Genomic DNA, 13639 nt, shown 5'->3' with positions numbered 1-13639 from the left:
GAAGCTGGATTTAAAGGCCTGTTATAGCTAGTCAGCCAGCTATCTGAGTGCTAGCCAGCTATCTGGGCTGGATTTACATTGGAAGGCCTTTTATAGATAGATAGATAGATAGATAGATAGATAGATAGATAGATAGATAGATAGATAGATAGATAGATAGATAGATAGATAGATAGATAGATAGATAGATAGATAGATAGATAGATAGATAGATAGATAGATAGATAGATAGATAGATAGATAGATAGATACTTTATTATGCTAGCTAACAGCTAAATGACACTTCATGAATGGGGCTGAAACCAAAAAATAAAAAGCTTACAGCACTCAGTATTCCCAGGCGGTCTCCCATCTAGGTACTGACTGAGCCCAACCCTGCTTGGCTTCTGAGATCGGACGAGATCAGGCGTTCCCAAGGTGGTTTGGCCGTAAGCGAAAGAAGCTGGATTTAAAGGCCTGTTATAGCTAGTCAGCCAGCTATCTGAGTGCTAGCCAGCTATCTGGGCTGGAATTACATTGGAAGGCCTTTCATAGATTAGATAGATAGATAGATAGATAGATAGATAGATAGATAGATAGATAGATAGATAGATAGATAGATAGATAGATAGATAGATAGATAGATAGATAGATAGATAGATAGATAGATAGATAGATAGATAGATAGATAGATCCTTTATTATGCTAGCTAACTGCTAAATGACACTTCATGAATGGGGCTGAAACTCAAAAATAAAAAGCTTACAGCACTCAGTATTCCCAGGCAGTCTCCCATCTAGGTACTGACTGAGCCCAACCCTGCTTGGCTTCTGAGATCGGACGAGATCAGGCGTTCCCAAGGTGGTTTGGCCGTAAGCGAAAGAAGCTGGATTTAAAGGCCTGTTATAGCTAGTCAGCCAGCTATCTGAGTGCTAGCCAGCTATCTGGGCTGCAATTACATTGGAAGGCCTTTCATAGATTAGATAGATAGATAGATAGATAGATAGATAGATAGATAGATAGATAGATAGATAGATAGATAGATAGATAGATAGATAGATAGATAGATAGATAGATAGATAGATAGATAGATAGATAGATAGATAGATAGATAGATCCTTTATTATGCTAGCTAACTGCTAAATGACACTTCATGAATGGGGCTGAAACTCAAAAATAAAAAGCTTACAGCACTCAGTATTCCCAGGCAGTCTCCCATCTAGGTACTGACTGAGCCCAACCCTGCTTGGTTTCTGAGATCGGACGAGTTCAGGCGTTCCCAAGGTGGTTTGGCCGTAAGCGAAAGAAGCTGGATTTAAAGGCCTGTTATAGCTAGTCAGCCAGCTATCTGAGTGCTAGCCAGCTATCTGGGCTGCAATTACATTGGAAGGCCTTTCATAGATTAGATAGATAGATAGATAGATAGATAGATAGATAGATAGATAGATAGATAGATAGATAGATAGATAGATAGATAGATAGATAGATAGATAGATAGATAGATAGATAGATAGATAGATAGATAGATAGATCCTTTATTATGCTAGCTAACTGCTAAATGACACTTCATGAATGGGGCTGAAACTCAAAAATAAAAAGCTTACAGCACTCAGTATTCCCAGGCAGTCTCCCATCTAGGTACTGACTGAGCCCAACCCTGCTTGGTTTCTGAGATCGGACGAGTTCAGGCGTTCCCAAGGTGGTTTGGCCGTAAGCGAAAGAAGCTGGATTTAAAGGCCTGTTATAGCTAGTCAGCCAGCTATCTGAGTGCTAGCCAGCTATCTGGGCTGGAATTACATTGGTAGGCCTTTCATAGATAGATAGATAGATAGATAGATAGATAGATAGATAGATAGATAGATAGATAGATAGATAGATAGATAGATAGATAGATAGATAGATAGATAGATAGATAGATAGATAGATAGATAGATAGATAGATAGATAGATAGATAGATAGATAGATACTTTATTATGCTAGCTAACAGCTAAATGACACTTCATGAATGGGGCTGAAACCAAAAAATAAAAAGCTTACAGCACTCAGTATTCCCAGGCGGTCTCCCATCTAGGTACTGACTGAGCCCAACCCTGCTTGGCTTCTGAGGTCGGACGAGATCAGGCGTTCCCAAGGTGGTTTGGCCGTAAGCGAAAGAAGCTGGATTTAAAGGCCTGTTATAGCTAGTCAGCCAGCTATCTGAGTGCTAGCCAGCTATCTGGGCTGGATTTACATTGGAAGGCCTTTTATAGATAGATAGATAGATAGATAGATAGATAGATAGATAGATAGATAGATAGATAGATAGATAGATAGATAGATAGATAGATAGATAGATAGATAGATAGATAGATAGATAGATAGATAGATAGATAGATAGATAGATAGATAGATAGATAGATAGATACTTTATTATGCTAGCTAACAGCTAAATGACACTTCATGAATGGGGCTGAAACCAAAAAATAAAAAGCTTACAGCACTCAGTATTCCCAGGCGGTCTCCCATCTAGGTACTGACTGAGCCCAACCCTGCTTGGCTTCTGAGATCGGACGAGATCAGGCGTTCCCAAGGTGGTTTGGCCGTAAGCGAAAGAAGCTGGATTTAAAGGCCTGTTATAGCTAGTCAGCCAGCTATCTGAGTGCTAGCCAGCTATCTGGGCTGGAATTACATTGGAAGGCCTTTCATAGATTAGATAGATAGATAGATAGATAGATAGATAGATAGATAGATAGATAGATAGATAGATAGATAGATAGATAGATAGATAGATAGATAGATAGATAGATAGATAGATAGATAGATAGATAGATAGATAGATAGATAGATAGATAGATCCTTTATTATGCTAGCTAACTGCTAAATGACACTTCATGAATGGGGCTGAAACTCAAAAATAAAAAGCTTACAGCACTCAGTATTCCCAGGCAGTCTCCCATCTAGGTACTGACTGAGCCCAACCCTGCTTGGCTTCTGAGATCGGACGAGATCAGGCGTTCCCAAGGTGGTTTGGCCGTAAGCGAAAGAAGCTGGATTTAAAGGCCTGTTATAGCTAGTCAGCCAGCTATCTGAGTGCTAGCCAGCTATCTGGGCTGCAATTACATTGGAAGGCCTTTCATAGATTAGATAGATAGATAGATAGATAGATAGATAGATAGATAGATAGATAGATAGATAGATAGATAGATAGATAGATAGATAGATAGATAGATAGATAGATAGATAGATCCTTTATTATGCTAGCTAACTGCTAAATGACACTTCATGAATGGGGCTGAAACTCAAAAATAAAAAGCTTACAGCACTCAGTATTCCCAGGCAGTCTCCCATCTAGGTACTGACTGAGCCCAACCCTGCTTGGTTTCTGAGATCGGACGAGTTCAGGCGTTCCCAAGGTGGTTTGGCCGTAAGCGAAAGAAGCTGGATTTAAAGGCCTGTTATAGCTAGTCAGCCAGCTATCTGAGTGCTAGCCAGCTATCTGGGCTGGAATTACATTGGTAGGCCTTTCATAGATAGATAGATAGATAGATAGATAGATAGATAGATAGATAGATAGATAGATAGATAGATAGATAGATAGATAGATAGATAGATAGATAGATAGATAGATAGATAGATAGATAGATAGATAGATAGATAGATAGATAGATAGATAGATAGATAGATAGATAGATAGATAGATAGATAGATAGATAGATAGATAGATAGATAGATAGATAGATAGATAGATAGATAGATAGATACTTTATTATGCTAGCTAACAGCTAAATGACACTTCATGAATGGGGCTGAAACCAAAAAATAAAAAGCTTACAGCACTCAGTATTCCCAGGCGGTCTCCCATCTAGGTACTGACTGAGCCCAACCCTGCTTGGCTTCTGAGGTCGGACGAGATCAGGCGTTCCCAAGGTGGTTTGGCCGTAAGCGAAAGAAGCTGGATTTAAAGGCCTGTTATAGCTAGTCAGCCAGCTATCTGAGTGCTAGCCAGCTATCTGGGCTGGATTTACATTGGAAGGCCTTTTATAGATAGATAGATAGATAGATAGATAGATAGATAGATAGATAGATAGATAGATAGATAGATAGATAGATAGATAGATAGATAGATAGATAGATAGATAGATAGATAGATAGATAGATAGATAGATAGATAGATAGATACTTTATTATGCTAGCTAACAGCTAAATGACACTTCATGAATGGGGCTGAAACCAAAAAATAAAAAGCTTACAGCACTCAGTATTCCCAGGCGGTCTCCCATCTAGGTACTGACTGAGCCCAACCCTGCTTGGCTTCTGAGATCGGACGAGATCAGGCGTTCCCAAGGTGGTTTGGCCGTAAGCGAAAGAAGCTGGATTTAAAGGCCTGTTATAGCTAGTCAGCCAGCTATCTGAGTGCTAGCCAGCTATCTGGGCTGGAATTACATTGGAAGGCCTTTCATAGATTAGATAGATAGATAGATAGATAGATAGATAGATAGATAGATAGATAGATAGATAGATAGATAGATAGATAGATAGATAGATAGATAGATCCTTTATTATGCTAGCTAACTGCTAAATGACACTTCATGAATGGGGCTGAAACTCAAAAATAAAAAGCTTACAGCACTCAGTATTCCCAGGCAGTCTCCCATCTAGGTACTGACTGAGCCCAACCCTGCTTGGCTTCTGAGATCGGACGAGATCAGGCGTTCCCAAGGTGGTTTGGCCGTAAGCGAAAGAAGCTGGATTTAAAGGCCTGTTATAGCTAGTCAGCCAGCTATCTGAGTGCTAGCCAGCTATCTGGGCTGCAATTACATTGGAAGGCCTTTCATAGATTAGATAGATAGATAGATTAGATAGATAGATAGATAGATAGATAGATAGATAGATAGATAGATAGATAGATAGATAGATAGATAGATAGATAGATAGATAGATAGATAGATAGATAGATAGATAGATAGATAGATAGATCCTTTATTATGCTAGCTAACTGCTAAATGACACTTCATGAATGGGGCTGAAACTCAAAAATAAAAAGCTTACAGCACTCAGTATTCCCAGGCAGTCTCCCATCTAGGTACTGACTGAGCCCAACCCTGCTTGGTTTCTGAGATCGGACGAGTTCAGGCGTTCCCAAGGTGGTTTGGCCGTAAGCGAAAGAAGCTGGATTTAAAGGCCTGTTATAGCTAGTCAGCCAGCTATCTGAGTGCTAGCCAGCTATCTGGGCTGGAATTACATTGGTAGGCCTTTCATAGATAGATAGATAGATAGATAGATAGATAGATAGATAGATAGATAGATAGATAGATAGATAGATAGATAGATAGATAGATAGATAGATAGATAGATAGATAGATAGATAGATAGATAGATAGATAGATAGATAGATAGATAGATAGATAGATAGATAGATAGATAGATCCTTTATTATGCTAGCTAACTGCTAAATGACACTTCATGAATGGGGCTGAAACTCAAAAATAAAAAGCTTACAGCACTCAGTATTCCCAGGCAGTCTCCCATCTAGGTACTGACTGAGCCCAACCCTGCTTGGCTTCTGAGATCGGACGAGATCAGGCATTCCCAAGGTGGTTTGGCCGTAAGCGAAAGAAGCTGGATTTAAAGGCCTGTTATAGCTAGTCAGCCAGCTATCTGAGTGCTAGCCAGCTATCTGGGCTGGAATTACATTGGAAGGCCTTTCATAGATTAGATAAATAGATAGATAGATAGATAGATAGATAGATAGATAGATAGATAGATAGATAGATAGATAGATAGATAGATAGATAGATAGATAGATAGATAGATAGATAGATAGATAGATCCTTTATTATGCTAGCTAACTGCTAAATGACACTTCATGAATGGGGCTGAAACTCAAAAATAAAAAGCTTACAGCACTCAGTATTCCCAGGCAGTCTCCCATCTAGGTACTGACTGAGCCCAACCCTGCTTGGCTTCTGAGATCGGACGAGATCAGGCATTCCCAAGGTGGTTTGGCCGTAAGCGAAAGAAGCTGGATTTAAAGGCCTGTTATAGCTAGTCAGCCAGCTATCTGAGTGCTAGCCAGCTATCTGGGCTGGATTTACATTGGAAGGCCTTTTATAGATAGATAGATAGATAGATAGATAGATAGATAGATAGATAGATAGATAGATAGATAGATAGATAGATAGATAGATAGATAGATAGATAGATAGATAGATAGATAGATAGATAGATAGATAGATAGATAGATAGATAGATAGATAGATAGATAGATAGATACTTTATTATGCTAGCTAACAGCTAAATGACACTTCATGAATGGGGCTGAAACCAAAAAATAAAAAGCTTACAGCACTCAGTATTCCCAGGCGGTCTCCCATCTAGGTACTGACTGAGCCCAACCCTGCTTGGCTTCTGAGATCGGACGAGATCAGGCGTTCCCAAGGTGGTTTGGCCGTAAGCGAAAGAAGCTGGATTTAAAGGCCTGTTATAGCTAGTCAGCCAGCTATCTGAGTGCTAGCCAGCTATCTGGGCTGGAATTACATTGGAAGGCCTTTCATAGATTAGATAGATAGATAGATAGATAGATAGATAGATAGATAGATAGATAGATAGATAGATAGATAGATAGATAGATAGATAGATAGATAGATAGATAGATAGATAGATAGATAGATAGATAGATAGATAGATCCTTTATTATGCTAGCTAACTGCTAAATGACACTTCATGAATGGGGCTGAAACTCAAAAATAAAAAGCTTACAGCACTCAGTATTCCCAGGCAGTCTCCCATCTAGGTACTGACTGAGCCCAACCCTGCTTGGCTTCTGAGATCGGACGAGATCAGGCGTTCCCAAGGTGGTTTGGCCGTAAGCGAAAGAAGCTGGATTTAAAGGCCTGTTATAGCTAGTCAGCCAGCTATCTGAGTGCTAGCCAGCTATCTGGGCTGCAATTACATTGGAAGGCCTTTCATAGATTAGATAGATAGATAGATAGATAGATAGATAGATAGATAGATAGATAGATAGATAGATAGATAGATAGATAGATAGATAGATAGATAGATAGATAGATAGATAGATAGATAGATAGATCCTTTATTATGCTAGCTAACTGCTAAATGACACTTCATGAATGGGGCTGAAACTCAAAAATAAAAAGCTTACAGCACTCAGTATTCCCAGGCAGTCTCCCATCTAGGTACTGACTGAGCCCAACCCTGCTTGGTTTCTGAGATCGGACGAGTTCAGGCGTTCCCAAGGTGGTTTGGCCGTAAGCGAAAGAAGCTGGATTTAAAGGCCTGTTATAGCTAGTCAGCCAGCTATCTGAGTGCTAGCCAGCTATCTGGGCTGGAATTACATTGGTAGGCCTTTCATAGATAGATAGATAGATAGATAGATAGATAGATAGATAGATAGATAGATAGATAGATAGATAGATAGATAGATAGATAGATAGATAGATAGATAGATAGATAGATAGATAGATAGATAGATAGATAGATAGATAGATAGATAGATAGATAGATAGATAGATAGATAGATAGATAGATAGATAGATAGATAGATAGATCCTTTATTATGCTAGCTAACTGCTAAATGACACTTCATGAATGGGGCTGAAACTCAAAAATAAAAAGCTTACAGCACTCAGTATTCCCAGGCAGTCTCCCATCTAGGTACTGACTGAGCCCAACCCTGCTTGGCTTCTGAGATCGGACGAGATCAGGCATTCCCAAGGTGGTTTGGCCGTAAGCGAAAGAAGCTGGATTTAAAGGCCTGTTATAGCTAGTCAGCCAGCTATCTGAGTGCTAGCCAGCTATCTGGGCTGGAATTACATTGGAAGGCCTTTCATAGATTAGATAAATAGATAGATAGATAGATAGATAGATAGATAGATAGATAGATAGATAGATAGATAGATAGATAGATAGATAGATAGATAGATAGATAGATAGATAGATAGATAGATAGATCCTTTATTATGCTAGCTAACTGCTAAATGACACTTCATGAATGGGGCTGAAACTCAAAAATAAAAAGCTTACAGCACTCAGTATTCCCAGGCAGTCTCCCATCTAGGTACTGACTGAGCCCAACCCTGCTTGGCTTCTGAGATCGGACGAGATCAGGCATTCCCAAGGTGGTTTGGCCGTAAGCGAAAGAAGCTGGATTTAAAGGCCTGTTATAGCTAGTCAGCCAGCTATCTGAGTGCTAGCCAGCTATCTGGGCTGGAATTACATTGGAAGGCCTTTCATAGATTAGATAAATAGATAGATAGATAGATAGATAGATAGATAGATAGATAGATAGATAGATAGATAGATAGATAGATAGATAGATAGATAGATAGATAGATAGATAGATAGATAGATAGATAGATAGATAGATAGATAGATAGATAGATAGATAGATCCTTTATTATGCTAGCTAACTGCTAAATGACACTTCATGAATGGGGCTGAAACTCAAAAATAAAAAGCTTACAGCACTCAGTATTCCCAGGCAGTCTCCCATCTAGGTACTGACTGAGCCCAACCCTGCTTGGTTTCTGAGATCGGACGAGTTCAGGCGTTCCCAAGGTGGTTTGGCCGTAAGCGAAAGAAGCTGGATTTAAAGGCCTGTTATAGCTAGTCAGCCAGCTATCTGAGTGCTAGCCAGCTATCTGGGCTGGAATTACATTGGTAGGCCTTTCATAGATAGATAGATAGATAGATAGATAGATAGATAGATAGATAGATAGATAGATAGATAGATAGATAGATAGATAGATAGATAGATAGATAGATAGATAGATAGATAGATAGATAGATAGATAGATAGATAGATAGATAGATAGATAGATAGATAGATAGATAGATAGATAGATAGATAGATAGATAGATAGATAGATAGATAGATAGATAGATAGATAGATAGATAGATAGATAGATAGATAGATCCTTTATTATGCTAGCTAACTGCTAAATGACACTTCATGAATGGGGCTGAAACTCAAAAATAAAAAGCTTACAGCACTCAGTATTCCCAGGCAGTCTCCCATCTAGGTACTGACTGAGCCCAACCCTGCTTGGTTTCTGAGATCGGACGAGTTCAGGCGTTCCCAAGGTGGTTTGGCCGTAAGCGAAAAAAGCTGGATTTAAAGGCCTGTTATAGCTAGTCAGCCAGCTATCTGAGTGCTAGCCAGCTATCTGGGCTGGAATTACATTGGTAGGCCTTTCATAGATAGATAGATAGATAGATAGATAGATAGATAGATAGATAGATAGATAGATAGATAGATAGATAGATAGATAGATAGATAGATAGATAGATAGATAGATAGATAGATAGATAGATAGATAGATAGATAGATAGATAGATAGATAGATAGATAGATAGATAGATAGATAGATAGATAGATCCTTTATTATGCTAGCTAACTGCTAAATGACACTTCATGAATGGGGCTGAAACTCAAAAATAAAAAGCTTACAGCACTCAGTATTCCCAGGCAGTCTCCCATCTAGGTACTGACTGAGCCCAACCCTGCTTGGCTTCTGAGATCGGACGAGATCAGGCATTCCCAAGGTGGTTTGGCCGTAAGCGAAAGAAGCTGGATTTAAAGGCCTGTTATAGCTAGTCAGCCAGCTATCTGAGTGCTAGCCAGCTATCTGGGCTGGAATTACATTGGAAGGCCTTTCATAGATTAGATAAATAGATAGATAGATAGATAGATAGATAGATAGATAGATAGATAGATAGATAGATAGATAGATAGATAGATAGATAGATAGATAGATAGATAGATCCTTTATTATGCTAGCTAACTGCTAAATGACACTTCATGAATGGGGCTGAAACTCAAAAATAAAAAGCTTACAGCACTCAGTATTCCCAGGCAGTCTCCCATCTAGGTACTGACTGAGCCCAACCCTGCTTGGTTTCTGAGATCGGACGAGTTCAGGCGTTCCCAAGGTGGTTTGGCCGTAAGCGAAAGAAGCTGGATTTAAAGGCCTGTTATAGCTAGTCAGCCAGCTATCTGAGTGCTAGCCAGCTATCTGGGCTGGAATTACATTGGTAGGCCTTTCATAGATAGATAGATAGATAGATAGATAGATAGATAGATAGATAGATAGATAGATAGATAGATAGATAGATAGATAGATAGATAGATAGATAGATAGATAGATAGATAGATAGATAGATAGATAGATAGATAGATAGATAGATAGATAGATAGATAGATAGATAGATAGATAGATAGATAGATCCTTTATTATGCTAGCTAACTGCTAAATGACACTTCATGAATGGGGCTGAAACTCAAAAATAAAAAGCTTACAGCACTCAGTATTCCCAGGCAGTCTCCCATCTAGGTACTGACTGAGCCCAACCCTGCTTGGTTTCTGAGATCGGACGAGTTCAGGCGTTCCCAAGGTGGTTTGGCCGTAAGCGAAAAAAGCTGGATTTAAAGGCCTGTTATAGCTAGTCAGCCAGCTATCTGAGTGCTAGCCAGCTATCTGGGCTGGAATTACATTGGTAGGCCTTTCATAGATAGATAGATAGATAGATAGATAGATAGATAGATAGATAGATAGATAGATAGATAGATAGATAGATAGATAGATAGATAGATAGATAGATAGATAGATAGATAGATAGATAGATAGATAGATAGATAGATAGATAGATAGATAGATAGATAGATAGATAGATAGATAGATAGATCCTTTATTATGCTAGCTAACTGCTAAATGACACTTCATGAATGGGGCTGAAACTCAAAAATAAAAAGCTTACAGCACTCAGTATTCCCAGGCAGTCTCCCATCTAGGTACTGACTGAGCCCAACCCTGCTTGGCTTCTGAGATCGGACGAGATCAGGCATTCCCAAGGTGGTTTGGCCGTAAGCGAAAGAAGCTGGATTTAAAGGCCTGTTATAGCTAGTCAGCCAGCTATCTGAGTGCTAGCCAGCTATCTGGGCTGGAATTACATTGGAAGGCCTTTCATAGATTAGATAAATAGATAGATAGATAGATAGATAGATAGATAGATAGATAGATAGATAGATAGATAGATAGATAGATAGATAGATAGATAGATAGATAGATAGATAGATAGATCCTTTATTATGCTAGCTAACTGCTAAATGACACTTCATGAATGGGGCTGAAACTCAAAAATAAAAAGCTTACAGCACTCAGTATTCCCAGGCAGTCTCCCATCTAGGTACTGACTGAGCCCAACCCTGCTTGGTTTCTGAGATCGGACGAGTTCAGGCGTTCCCAAGGTGGTTTGGCCGTAAGCGAAAGAAGCTGGATTTAAAGGCCTGTTATAGCTAGTCAGCCAGCTATCTGAGTGCTAGCCAGCTATCTGGGCTGGAATTACATTGGTAGGCCTTTCATAGATAGATAGATAGATAGATAGATAGATAGATAGATAGATAGATAGATAGATAGATAGATAGATAGATAGATAGATAGATAGATAGATAGATAGATAGATAGATAGATAGATAGATAGATAGATAGATAGATAGATAGATAGATAGATAGATAGATAGATAGATAGATAGATAGATAGATAGATAGATAGATAGATAGATAGATCCTTTATTATGCTAGCTAACTGCTAAATGACACTTCATGAATGGGGCTGAAACTCAAAAATAAAAAGCTTACAGCACTCAGTATTCCCAGGCAGTCTCCCATCTAGGTACTGACTGAGCCCAACCCTGCTTGGTTTCTGAGATCGGACGAGTTCAGGCGTTCCCAAGGTGGTTTGGCCGTAAGCGAAAGAAGCTGGATTTAAAGGCCTGTTATAGCTAGTCAGCCAGCTATCTGAGTGCTAGCCAGCTATCTGGGCTGGAATTACATTGGTAGGCCTTTCATAGATAGATAGATAGATAGATAGATAGATAGATAGATAGATAGATAGATAGATAGATAGATAGATAGATAGATAGATAGATAGATAGATAGATAGATAGATAGATAGATAGATAGATAGATAGATAGATAGATAGATAGATAGATAGATAGATAGATAGATAGATAGATCCTTTATTATGCTAGCTAACTGCTAAATGACACTTCATGAATGGGGCTGAAACTCAAAAATAAAAAGCTTACAGCACTCAGTATTCCCAGGCAGTCTCCCATCTAGGTACTGACTGAGCCCAACCCTGCTTGGCTTCTGAGATCGGACGAGATCAGGCATTCCCAAGGTGGTTTGGCCGTAAGCGAAAGAAGCTGGATTTAAAGGCCTGTTATAGCTAGTCAGCCAGCTATCTGAGTGCTAGCCAGCTATCTGGGCTGGAATTACATTGGAAGGCCTTTCATAGATTAGATAAATAGATAGATAGATAGATAGATAGATAGATAGATAGATAGATAGATAGATAGATAGATAGATAGATAGATAGATAGATAGATAGATAGATAGATAGATCCTTTATTATGCTAGCTAACTGCTAAATGACACTTCATGAATGGGGCTGAAACTCAAAAATAAAAAGCTTACAGCACTCAGTATTCCCAGGCAGTCTCCCATCTAGGTACTGACTGAGCCCAACCCTGCTTGGTTTCTGAGATCGGACGAGTTCAGGCGTTCCCAAGGTGGTTTGGCCGTAAGCGAAAGAAGCTGGATTTAAAGGCCTGTTATAGCTAGTCAGCCAGCTATCTGAGTGCTAGCCAGCTATCTGGGCTGGAATTACATTGGTAGGCCTTTCATAGATAGATAGATAGATAGATAGATAGATAGATAGATAGATAGATAGATAGATAGATAGATAGATAGATAGATAGATAGATAGATAGATAGATAGATAGATAGATAGATAGATAGATAGATAGATAGATAGATAGATAGATAGATAGATAGATAGATAGATAGATAGATAGATAGATAGATAGATCCTTTATTATGCTAGCTAACTGCTAAATGACACTTCATGAATGGGGCTGAAACTCAAAAATAAAAAGCTTACAGCACTCAGTATTCCCAGGCAGTCTCCCATCTAGGTACTGACTGAGCCCAACCCTGCTTGGCTTCTGAGATCGGACGAGATCAGGCATTCCCAAGGTGGTTTGGCCGTAAGCGAAAGAAGCTGGATTTAAAGGCCTGTTATAGCTAGTCAGCCAGCTATCTGAGTGCTAGCCAGCTATCTGGGCTGGAATTACATTGGAAGGCCTTTCATAGATTAGATAAATAGATAGATAGATAGATAGATAGATAGATAGATAGATAGATAGATAGATAGATAGATAGATAGATAGATAGATAGATAGATAGATAGATAGATCCTTTATTATGCTAGCTAACTGCTAAATGACACTTCATGAATGGGGCTGAAACTCAAAAATAAAAAGCTTACAGCACTCAGTATTCCCAGGCAGTCTCCCATCTAGGTACTGACTGAGCCCAACCCTGCTTGGTTTCTGAGATCGGACGAGTTCAGGCGTTCCCAAGGTGGTTTGGCCGTAAGCGAAAGAAGCTGGATTTAAAGGCCTGTTATAGCTAGTCAGCCAGCTATCTGAGTGCTAGCCAGCTATCTGGGCTGGAATTACATTGGTAGGCCTTTCATAGATAGATAGATAGATAGATAGATAGATAGATAGATAGATAGATAGATAGATAGATAGATAGATAGATAGATAGATAGATAGATAGATAGATAGATAGATAGATAGATAGATAGATAG

At 39.1% G+C, this 13639-nt stretch overlaps 18 non-coding genes and 13 pseudogenes across 18 annotated transcripts; all 31 read right to left on the bottom strand.

Annotated features, from left to right (window-relative positions):
- Window positions 1-315: 315 nt before the first annotated feature.
- Window positions 316-434, bottom strand: LOC134315588 (5S ribosomal RNA). The gene has a single exon (XR_010012656.1). It is a non-coding gene; the product is annotated as a 5S ribosomal RNA (ribosomal RNA).
- Window positions 435-738: 304 nt separating this feature from the next.
- Window positions 739-857, bottom strand: LOC134315875 (5S ribosomal RNA). Its single transcript, XR_010012931.1, has one exon. It is a non-coding gene; the product is annotated as a 5S ribosomal RNA (ribosomal RNA).
- Window positions 858-1161: 304 nt separating this feature from the next.
- On the bottom strand, window positions 1162-1280 carry LOC134315478 (5S ribosomal RNA; annotated as a pseudogene).
- A 296-nt stretch (window positions 1281-1576) lies between these two features.
- LOC134315477 (5S ribosomal RNA) lies at window positions 1577-1695 on the bottom strand (annotated as a pseudogene).
- Window positions 1696-2010: 315 nt separating this feature from the next.
- Window positions 2011-2129, bottom strand: LOC134315786 (5S ribosomal RNA). Its single transcript, XR_010012845.1, has one exon. It is a non-coding gene; the product is annotated as a 5S ribosomal RNA (ribosomal RNA).
- A 319-nt stretch (window positions 2130-2448) lies between these two features.
- LOC134315587 (5S ribosomal RNA) lies at window positions 2449-2567 on the bottom strand. The gene has a single exon (XR_010012655.1). It is a non-coding gene; the product is annotated as a 5S ribosomal RNA (ribosomal RNA).
- Window positions 2568-2879: 312 nt separating this feature from the next.
- On the bottom strand, window positions 2880-2998 carry LOC134315874 (5S ribosomal RNA). Its single transcript, XR_010012930.1, has one exon. It is a non-coding gene; the product is annotated as a 5S ribosomal RNA (ribosomal RNA).
- Window positions 2999-3270: 272 nt separating this feature from the next.
- LOC134315476 (5S ribosomal RNA) lies at window positions 3271-3389 on the bottom strand (annotated as a pseudogene).
- Window positions 3390-3784: 395 nt separating this feature from the next.
- Window positions 3785-3903, bottom strand: LOC134315785 (5S ribosomal RNA). The gene has a single exon (XR_010012844.1). It is a non-coding gene; the product is annotated as a 5S ribosomal RNA (ribosomal RNA).
- Window positions 3904-4202: 299 nt separating this feature from the next.
- Window positions 4203-4321, bottom strand: LOC134315586 (5S ribosomal RNA). The gene has a single exon (XR_010012654.1). It is a non-coding gene; the product is annotated as a 5S ribosomal RNA (ribosomal RNA).
- A 256-nt stretch (window positions 4322-4577) lies between these two features.
- LOC134315873 (5S ribosomal RNA) lies at window positions 4578-4696 on the bottom strand. The gene has a single exon (XR_010012929.1). It is a non-coding gene; the product is annotated as a 5S ribosomal RNA (ribosomal RNA).
- A 305-nt stretch (window positions 4697-5001) lies between these two features.
- LOC134315474 (5S ribosomal RNA) lies at window positions 5002-5120 on the bottom strand (annotated as a pseudogene).
- A 331-nt stretch (window positions 5121-5451) lies between these two features.
- On the bottom strand, window positions 5452-5570 carry LOC134315383 (5S ribosomal RNA). Its single transcript, XR_010012535.1, has one exon. It is a non-coding gene; the product is annotated as a 5S ribosomal RNA (ribosomal RNA).
- A 284-nt stretch (window positions 5571-5854) lies between these two features.
- On the bottom strand, window positions 5855-5973 carry LOC134315382 (5S ribosomal RNA). The gene has a single exon (XR_010012534.1). It is a non-coding gene; the product is annotated as a 5S ribosomal RNA (ribosomal RNA).
- Window positions 5974-6296: 323 nt separating this feature from the next.
- Window positions 6297-6415, bottom strand: LOC134315585 (5S ribosomal RNA). Its single transcript, XR_010012653.1, has one exon. It is a non-coding gene; the product is annotated as a 5S ribosomal RNA (ribosomal RNA).
- Window positions 6416-6711: 296 nt separating this feature from the next.
- On the bottom strand, window positions 6712-6830 carry LOC134315872 (5S ribosomal RNA). The gene has a single exon (XR_010012928.1). It is a non-coding gene; the product is annotated as a 5S ribosomal RNA (ribosomal RNA).
- A 284-nt stretch (window positions 6831-7114) lies between these two features.
- On the bottom strand, window positions 7115-7233 carry LOC134315473 (5S ribosomal RNA; annotated as a pseudogene).
- Window positions 7234-7592: 359 nt separating this feature from the next.
- On the bottom strand, window positions 7593-7711 carry LOC134315381 (5S ribosomal RNA). The gene has a single exon (XR_010012533.1). It is a non-coding gene; the product is annotated as a 5S ribosomal RNA (ribosomal RNA).
- Window positions 7712-7995: 284 nt separating this feature from the next.
- LOC134315380 (5S ribosomal RNA) lies at window positions 7996-8114 on the bottom strand. Its single transcript, XR_010012532.1, has one exon. It is a non-coding gene; the product is annotated as a 5S ribosomal RNA (ribosomal RNA).
- Window positions 8115-8434: 320 nt separating this feature from the next.
- LOC134315472 (5S ribosomal RNA) lies at window positions 8435-8553 on the bottom strand (annotated as a pseudogene).
- Window positions 8554-8960: 407 nt separating this feature from the next.
- On the bottom strand, window positions 8961-9079 carry LOC134315470 (5S ribosomal RNA; annotated as a pseudogene).
- Window positions 9080-9422: 343 nt separating this feature from the next.
- On the bottom strand, window positions 9423-9541 carry LOC134315379 (5S ribosomal RNA). Its single transcript, XR_010012531.1, has one exon. It is a non-coding gene; the product is annotated as a 5S ribosomal RNA (ribosomal RNA).
- Window positions 9542-9809: 268 nt separating this feature from the next.
- On the bottom strand, window positions 9810-9928 carry LOC134315469 (5S ribosomal RNA; annotated as a pseudogene).
- Window positions 9929-10271: 343 nt separating this feature from the next.
- LOC134315468 (5S ribosomal RNA) lies at window positions 10272-10390 on the bottom strand (annotated as a pseudogene).
- A 339-nt stretch (window positions 10391-10729) lies between these two features.
- Window positions 10730-10848, bottom strand: LOC134315377 (5S ribosomal RNA). The gene has a single exon (XR_010012529.1). It is a non-coding gene; the product is annotated as a 5S ribosomal RNA (ribosomal RNA).
- Window positions 10849-11124: 276 nt separating this feature from the next.
- On the bottom strand, window positions 11125-11243 carry LOC134315467 (5S ribosomal RNA; annotated as a pseudogene).
- Window positions 11244-11610: 367 nt separating this feature from the next.
- On the bottom strand, window positions 11611-11729 carry LOC134315466 (5S ribosomal RNA; annotated as a pseudogene).
- A 331-nt stretch (window positions 11730-12060) lies between these two features.
- Window positions 12061-12179, bottom strand: LOC134315376 (5S ribosomal RNA). The gene has a single exon (XR_010012528.1). It is a non-coding gene; the product is annotated as a 5S ribosomal RNA (ribosomal RNA).
- A 272-nt stretch (window positions 12180-12451) lies between these two features.
- On the bottom strand, window positions 12452-12570 carry LOC134315465 (5S ribosomal RNA; annotated as a pseudogene).
- A 347-nt stretch (window positions 12571-12917) lies between these two features.
- Window positions 12918-13036, bottom strand: LOC134315375 (5S ribosomal RNA). Its single transcript, XR_010012527.1, has one exon. It is a non-coding gene; the product is annotated as a 5S ribosomal RNA (ribosomal RNA).
- A 268-nt stretch (window positions 13037-13304) lies between these two features.
- LOC134315464 (5S ribosomal RNA) lies at window positions 13305-13423 on the bottom strand (annotated as a pseudogene).
- Between the last annotated feature and the right edge of the window lie 216 nt (window positions 13424-13639).

The sequence above is a fragment of the Trichomycterus rosablanca genome, chromosome 5, assembly GCF_030014385.1.
Source record: "Trichomycterus rosablanca isolate fTriRos1 chromosome 5, fTriRos1.hap1, whole genome shotgun sequence".
NCBI classification, from domain to species: domain Eukaryota; kingdom Metazoa; phylum Chordata; class Actinopteri; order Siluriformes; family Trichomycteridae; genus Trichomycterus; species Trichomycterus rosablanca.
Note: the sequence above shows the minus strand (reverse complement) of the source record. Positions and strands in the feature narration are given on the sequence as shown.